The following is an 8,994-nucleotide window of genomic DNA, read 5'->3' on the forward strand; positions in this document are numbered from 1 at the left end:
AATGCTCCCTTGCAAGTCTGGCTAGACCAGATAATATTCACTGGTACAGATAGGAACTGGAAACACAGGGAATCCAGGGAGGATGATCCCTTCAGGACCAGTGGTGTGAGTGGCGATACTGGGAGCGTACAGGGAGGATGGAATGGAAAGGGGGAACCGATTACAAGGATCTTCATGTGACCTCCTCCTTGTGGGACGGACAACAGAAAAGTGGGTGAAGGGAGACATCAGACAGGGAAAGGTATGACAAAATAATAATTTATAAATAATCAAGGGTTCATGAGGAAGTGGGGAGGGAGGGAAAAAAATAAGGACATGATGCCAGGGTCTTAAGGGGAGAGCAAATGTTTTGAGAATGATGGGGGCAATGAATGTATAAATGTACTTTACACAATTGATGTATGTATGGATTGTGACAGGAGTTGTATGAGCCCCTAATAAAACAATTTAAACAAAACAAGATTTACAGTTTTGGGAGAGAAAATAAAGCCATTTCTATGATGTTCCATAGGGTCACCAAGAGTTGAAATTGACTGGTGGCTTTGAGTGACTTGGTGGCACAATAGCTAAATTATCCACTGTGAACTGAGAAGTTGGCAGTTTGAGCCCACTTGTTGAACCCATGGGCCAATCTGACAGAGATAATGACTGACAATCTGCATCTGCTAAGGTCACAGCCTTGGAAATCCAACAAGATCATTCTTCTCTCTTGGGTTGCCTTGTCAGAATTTACTTAATAATTTTACTTTTAAGTAAAATGAATCCTCAAGACTGGCCTGGATCCTTCAAGTTCTCTGTGTACCTGCCCCAGGAGGGCTTGTGTTTTCAGCTTCTGCACTGAAGGCTGAGGAAATACCGTAAATAAAAAACAACACATTGTTTTACACATCATTTCTCAGAACTTTGTAGCATGACAGGTTGTAAGCATGGAGTTTCCAGTTGCATTCAAAATCAGGAGTCTGTTACTAAATAAAGGAGAGAGTGATTATTGGAAACAATTAGCTTCCATTTGCAAATAAATATAACTGAGGGTGTGGCTGTTTGTAAATCGATTGATTTTAACATATGGGCTGTAACCCTTGTTCCATTTAGCACCTGAAATGCTTTCCCTGCTTCCAAGGGATTTATGGGAGCCAGATGGTGGCCTGTTACCAGCCATAGTGGGTTATGTTTTCTCCAGTGCTTTTGTTTGTCTTGATTCTGTAGATAAAAGGCCCCTAATTTATCATTTTTGCTTCCAGGCTCTATTTCATTTAGTGGAATTGCTTTTCAGATTGGGTACTTACCCCATTGCCATATTGGATAGTTGTTTATTTCAAAAGACTACCGGAGTGCTCTTCAAGTGTAGAACCCTTTGTAACACACATGCTAGTAGCTTGACCATGACATATGTTAAAAAGCTCTAGTTTCTATCTGGAGAAGAAATGAAAAATGCCATTCCACTGAAAGATTGTGAAAAATATCTTCTAAATCCTTCCAGTTGCATAAAGAATACCACATTCACTCATTGTCATCTAGTCTATTCTGATTCATGATGATGCTATAGGGCTGAGTAGACTTGCCCCTGGGGCGTTCTGAGATTGTAACTCTGTACAGGAGTAGAAAGCTTCATCTTTCTCCATCGTAGCAGCTAGTGTTTTCGAACTGCGGACCTTGAGGTTAGCAGCCCAACGTGTGCAATTATGAGGCATAGAAGACCCCTTGTTTCAGAAGAAGTGATGGCATGTTCTTGGCACACACGCAGAGTTAGAATCCCAAGGTATCTGTGTCCAGTGACCTTTAGTGACCCATCAATGAGACTTCTGGAGAAATAACAATTAGATTATTTTATTCCAGATTTTCCAAAATTTCCCAAAAGTAATTCCAAATTTAACATATTTATTAACTATAGGGCTCTTTCTAGAAGGGATAGAAATAAAAATGTGTGGGGGAATTGTAATTCTGAGAATAAAGTTAATATATATACCTACCAAGAAACTGATAATAAAAATTTACCATTCTGGGCCTCCACTCAAGCATTTCCTCCATGCAAGAATACTTTGTTCTATTAAACTGGCATTCCACGATGCTCACCTTCCCAACACAATCACTGAAGACAAAGCGGGTGCATAAGCAAATGTGGTGAAGAAAGCTGATGGTGCCCAGCTATGAAAGGATATAGCATCTGGGTCTTAAAGGCTTGAAGGTAAACAAGCGGCCATCTAGCTCAGAAGCAACAAAGCCCACATGGAAGAAGCACACCAGCCTGTGTGATCACATAGTGTTAAAGGTATCAAGTAAGAAGCATCAAAGAACAAAAAAATCATATCATTGTGAGTGAGGTTGGAGTGTGGAATGGGGACCCAAAGTCCATCTGTTGGCAACTGCACATCGTCTTACCGAAGGGTCCCAGGGAGAGGAGTCAGTCAGGATGCAGTGTAGCAGTGATGAAACCTACAACTTTCCTCTAGTTCCTAAATGCTTTCTTCCCCCCCCCCCCCAACTATCATGATCCCAATTCTACCTTACAAATCTGGCTAGACCAGAGGATGTACATTGGTACAGATAGGAACTGGAAACACAGAAAATCCAGGACATACCATCCCTTCAGGACCAGTGGTGAGAGTGGGTAGAGGGAGGGTAGGGTGGAAAGGGGTAACCGATAATAGGGATCCATATATAACCTCCTCCCTGGGGGACGGACAACAGAAGAGTGGCTGAGGGGAGACATGGGACAGTTTAAGATAGGACAAAATAATAATTTCTAAATTATCAAGGGTTCGTGAGGGAGGGGGAAAAGGGGAGGGAGGGGAAAAATGAGGAGCTGATACCAAGGACTTAAGTGGAGAGCAAATGTTTTGAGAATGATGAGGGCAATGAATGTACAGATGTGCTTTACACAATTGATGTATGTATGGATTGTGATAAGAGTCGTATGAGCCCGTAATAAAATGATTTTTAAAAAATTACCATTCTAGTATCCTTTCAAGTTCAGAGAATAGCAGTGACTTCATTTGTTTTTGAACATTATATGGAACAGTCCATTGTTCACAAGAACTTTTTCCCCCACATGAACTTTAAGAGCTTTGGGGAAGGGGGTGGGGAGAGCTTTGTTTACCTTAAAATATTCCAAGTTTTTAATTTAATTTTAAGACCATGAGACTGAAGGCATCATATTACCACAGGAGTAGATGTTTTAACAACTGCTCAATGATTCTCATTTGGCACTCTTTAATTCAACTCAGTTCCATTCACTGCAATAAATCAATGGAATTCAATTTAATTAAACACTGATCAGATCTTTCAAAGGAAATACAAAAAGGGACCATTATATTTAAATAGTAAGTGTATATGTATACAAAAGAAAAATACACTATAGGTCATGTCTAAAAGCAACGTGCTTACAATAGGATATCATTGTATACACATAACAAGTGTTTACTTATTTCTAATTGCATCGGGGGAGAGTAATCTCCTGAAATATTACCAGGAGTTTATGACTGATATGAATTCATCATATTCTTTTTCAAAGGTGAAATTCCAAGTAGACAAATAACAATGAGAATAAATAACAGGGGACACCTGTTTGAAGGCTGAACATGATAGTGAAGCAAGAAGAAAGTGAAAGGAAATAGAGGAAAGAACTAGGAGGCAAAGGGTATTTATAGAGGTCTAAATAAAGGCAAGTAAATATGTAAATATATTTTTATATAATGACAAATAGATTTATGTACATATATTTATATGTTAAGTATCAAGGTACAAATGGATTTTGGGCCTCTACTCAAATACTCCCTCAATGCAAGAACACTTTGTTCTAATAACCTGGCATTCCGTGATGCTCACCTTCCCAAGATGATCACTGAAGACAAAATGGGTGCATAGCAAATGTGGTGAAGAAACTGATGGTGCCCAGCTATCAAAAGATATAGAATCTGGAGTCTTAAAGTCATTTAGCTGAGAAAGAACATAGTCCACATAGAAGAAGCACAGTAACCTGTGTGATCATGAGGTGTCAATGGGATTAAGTATCAGTCATTAAAGACCCAGAACAAAAATTCATATCATTGTGAATGAGGGAGAGTGCAGAGTAGAGACGCAAAGCCCGTCTGTAGACAATTTTATCTCCTCTCAGAAGGTCACAAGGAAGGGATGCAGTATAGCACCAATGAAACATACAACTTTCCTCTAAATCTTTAATCTTCTCCCTCCCACCCACCCCCAGCATGATCCCAATTCTACCTTACAGATCCAGCTGGACCAGAGCATGTACAAGGGTACAGATAAGGACTGGAAACACAGGGAATCCAGGGCAGATAAACACCTCAGGACCAATAATGATAGTAGCAATACCAGAAGTGTAAGGAGAAGGTGGGGGGGAGAAAGGAGGAACCGATCACAATGATCTACATATAACTCCCTCCCTGGGGGATGGACAACAGAAAAGTGGGTGAAGGGAGTCATCAGTCAGTGTAAGACATGGAAAAAATAATAACAATTTATAAATTATCAAGGGTTCGTGAGGGAGGGAAGAGGAGGGAGGGAAAAAATGAGGAGCTGATATCAAGGGCTCAAATAGAAAGAAAATGTTTTGAAAATGATGATGGCAACATATGTACAAATGTGCTGGACACAATGGATGAATGTATGGATTGTGATGAGAGCTATATGAGCCCCCAATAAAATTATTTAAAAAGTTAAAAAGAATTAGTATAGGAAAAATTAAGTACACTCAAAATTCATGCAAAATATTATATATGAATAAATATTAATGGCTGTTTTCAGCAGGTAGGAGATTCCAATGTTTTTATTTTACCTTTTACACATTCTATATTACTGGAAAAATTATTTACATTATAAGTGTATTACTTGTTTATCGCAAAAGTATAAATGTGACAGTTGATATTAAAAATTTTTTAGAAAGAAATACAGGTATTGAATTCATGTTGATTTAGAATTTGGTCACAATAAACCATCTATTTTGTTTCGTTCATGTTCTTTTCATTTTTAATTTTATCCAGTTCTCTAAAAAAATTGAAAAATGACAAGGAGGCCTATCAAATTAAGCATAATTCAAATTACAACATTTGAGTGGCAGTACTACATTGACAGAGAATTACCAGAAACTTAAGCTTATTCAGAACTGGAGGTGGATCAAGTGATATAATTTCTGATACTGGATAGATCTTGCCTGGAAGCAGAGATTGTCAGAAAAACGTTTACCTGTATTTTATTTAAAAGGCTGTGAATTGTAACAAACTCTGAATATCATTGCAAAGAACAGAAATTCAGAAACAATATAGAAGCTGTAACAGACCAAAAGACTGCCATTCGAACCAAGAGGAGGCTATTGGATCTCAAACCAGGAAAGTCGTGTGACTGGGTTAGATCCTTTCGCCATGCTTATGCAACCTGTACACTTAGCAAATAATCTGAAAAATTGGGCTCTATGAAGAAGAATGCATCCGGTTAGTAGGAAGTCTCATTAAATCCATCTGACATGCAATTGACACAGCCCTGCTCGCTGAAAGTCTAAAGGACTTGCAGCACGTCGAGATGAATATTCCAGACTGTTTGTATGGATTAAACCTTAGCATATACCTCAGGACTGGACCAATAAGTAAGCAGAGAAAAGATGCAAGTGGTAAAGGATTTTATTTTACTTGGATCCACAATCAACACCTATGAAACGATCTGCCAAGAAATTAAACAATGCATTACCTTGGGAAAACCTGTTGCAAATGACTGCTTTAAAGTGTCAAAGAGAAAAGATGTCAAATCGAGGGCTAAGGTGTCCCTGATTTAAGCCATAGTTTGTCCAATGACATGACTAGACAATGAAGAAGAAAGACCAGGGGAAAATGTATTTCTTTGAATTATGATATTGGCAAAGAATATTGACTGTAGCATGGATTGCCTGGAAAACATCTTGGAAGAAGTACAGTGAGAATGCCCCTTAGAAGCGGGGATAGTGAGGTCGTCTTGATGCACTTTTGGCATTTTAGGAGGAGAAAGATATCATTGTAGGTAAAAGAGAGGGCCAGAGAAAGGGAGGAAACCCTTCACCAAGTGCATTGACACAGGGGCTGCAGCAACGGGCCCAAACAAAGCAGCCATTGTGAGGATGGCACCAAACTGGCTAGTCTTCTGCTCTTGTACCTCGCTTCTTGGAACTGACTGGACAACACCTAACAACAACAGTGACAACTAAATATTAAGCCGTTAGGGTAAAGTTCTAGGGCTATATGGACCTTATTTTGATAGGACATCTTAGTCTAACAGGAATAAACTACAAGCCAAACTTACTGCCATCCAGTTGATACCCAACTCAGAGCGACCCTACAGGACCGAGTAGACCTGCCCCTGTGAGTTTCTGAGACTGCAACTATTTATGGAAGCAGAAAGCCCTGTCTTTCCCCCAAGGAGTGGCTCGTGAACTATGGATCTTGTAGATCACAGGCCAACAGACAACCACGACCCCACCAGAGTTCCTTCTAACAGGAACAGCAGGGAAGATATCAAAGATTATTGAGTAAATGGTAGTAAGAACAACGGCAAGGAAACACTGCCTCGCATGGTAGTGGACTCAAACTTAGAGAAGATCTGAAATTATTTCATAAACCTGGAAGAGCAAGCATCACTCAGGTGGAAGATTTGAGGATATTCTTTCAAGTGTGGAGCCAAGAGCACAAAGCCCCGGCGGCACGGAGAACACGCTTTCCTAGAGGACAGGAGCAGTCCTTTATTCCGTGTCCAAGGGCCCTGCCTGGATGGGTTATAATGTTTAAAAATCAGGTAAAACAGGAAATCACTAAAAGAAAAGCAATCCTTACCTTAAATGCATTTGCAGGTTTTTAAATATGGCTGGAACCGCGGACAGGGAGCCCTGGTGGTGCTGTCAGGGAAGTAAGCAGAGGACTAAAGGTTAGGAGGGTCCAATCCACCAGACACTCCAGGGAAAGTGGAAGCTGTCTGCTCCCGCAAGGATTTACAGCACTGAAATTACCATAAAGGTTCGCGATGAGTGACTCTTCTTTGAGGAGCCGGCCCTTCCCCGGTCGTATTTTCAGTGCTTCCCATCCCGCAGGGTTCATCTTCTGACACTGTATCAGAGGAGGTTCTGCTCATTTTCAACAAGGAAGCCCAAAGAAGCGACCCAGGAGATATGTCCAATCACTGTGTGTGTGTGTGTGTGTGTGTGTGTGTGTGTGTGTAAGCAGGACACCAAATAAGGAAGACCGCAGCGAATCAATGCATTGTAATTATGGGGCTCAAGCATAACAATTATGAGGTGGATGCAGGCCCAGGCGGTGCTTTGTTTGTGGTACACAGTGTCCCTGTGAGTTGGAACTGGTGGGACGGCACCTACCCACAGCAGCAGCAGGGGCGGCAGCAACATACAAACAGAACAAAATGCTGCCCAGTATTGTGCCATCCCTATTGTTGTAACTCCTGTGACTTCTTACCTCATTGATGGAGTTGGGTATCTCAGTACTTATCGATAGAATTAAAGAACCTTCCAACACTTGTCTGGACCTGCTTGGCCGTGGAGCCATGAGCAAGAGAAGCATGACTGTGGGCACAAGTGAGAAAACGCCGTCTTGAACAAAAAATTCTTCTGAGATGCTTCTGTTCCTGAATTGTAGTCTGTTCGTTGCGTTCCCGAGTTGTGTGTGAATAATCCAAACCAGCAGAGCAGTAGAGAGTGCTATGGGCAGTTTACGTTAGAATTGGTAAAGAAAAAAGTTTGGGGAGAAGAGGTATGTTTGACTTTTGCCTCAGAAGAATCATCCTAGATATTACCTGGCAGGGGAGACACCAGGATCAGGAAGGTGGTTTTCCCAGGGTGAGGCTCATCCATTGCACTCTGATGCGCTGACCCCTGCGGGTTCCCCAAATGTGGGAAACTCGACTGCATAATTTGTAGTAGTGGGGGGACTGTATTCGTGCTCTCCCCTGTGAAAAAATATAAAACGAACAAGAAGAAGATGAAGAAGAGAATCATCCTTGGCTATTAATGTTATTTATTTTCCACCCATTGAGTTAGAGGACATGGGCATGCCATTCTTACAGTTAATCTGTTACACTAGAGGGGATGCAAATTACCCAACATACATTTTAGGAGGCTCTCTCTGGCTTTTGTGTGAAGAGGAAGTAGTAGAAAGGAAAGGATATGGATTAGAAAGTTGATTTAGATGGCTCTTGGCATGTTTCTGGCAGCAGAGTTATGTTGGCATGTACTATGTCCCTAATAGGTGGCAAGTAGCCAGGCTCTGGTTCTTTTCCCTGTGTGGCTTTCCCTGTCTCCCCAACCAGTGCAGTCAGGCGAACAGAACAGGAGAATACTACATGCTTTAAAATCAGGAAAGGTGTGCCGCAAGGTTGCGTCCTCTCATCACACTCGTTTAATCCACATGCTGAGCACATCGTCAGAGGAGCTGAATTATGTGAGAGAGAGCGCTACATCACAGTGGGAGGAAGGCTTATTAACAACCTGTGATATGCAGATGACACTATGCCTGCTGAAATGAGGAGGACTTGAAGCACTTGCTGCTGAAGATCAAGGACTGCAGCCTTCAGTATGGATTACAACCCAATGTAAAGACCGAAATTCTCACGATTGGACCAAAAAGTAACATCATGAAAATGGAGACAAGGTTGAAGTCAAGGATCTTGTCTTACTTGGACCCACAAACAGTGCTCATGGAAGCAGTAGTCAAGAAAGATGGATTGCACTGGATACACGTGCTGCACAAGACCTCTTTAGAGTATTGAAAAGTAAGGTTCTTCCTTTGAAGATTCATATGCATATGAAAGTTGGACATTGAATAAGGAAGACTGTAGAAGAATCTAGGCATTTGCATTGTGGTGCCGGAGAACAATATTGAAAGTATCGTGGACTGCTAAAAGGACAAACAGATTTGTATGGAAGAAATAAGGCCAGCGTGCACCTAAGCAGCAAGGATATAAGGCGTCGTCTTATATAACGTGGACACATATGGTCAGGAGACCAGT

At 41.1% G+C, this 8,994-nt stretch overlaps 1 non-coding gene across 1 annotated transcript; it reads left to right on the forward strand.

Moving 5' to 3' along the window:
• Positions 1 to 7,775: 7,775 nt before the first annotated feature.
• On the forward strand, positions 7,776 to 7,938 carry LOC142441723 (U1 spliceosomal RNA). Its single transcript, XR_012783074.1, has one exon. It is a non-coding gene; the product is annotated as a U1 spliceosomal RNA (small nuclear RNA).
• The last annotated feature ends 1,056 nt before the right edge of the window (positions 7,939 to 8,994 follow it).

Source organism: Tenrec ecaudatus, chromosome 2, assembly GCF_050624435.1.
Source record: "Tenrec ecaudatus isolate mTenEca1 chromosome 2, mTenEca1.hap1, whole genome shotgun sequence".
NCBI lineage: Eukaryota > Metazoa > Chordata > Mammalia > Afrosoricida > Tenrecidae > Tenrec > Tenrec ecaudatus.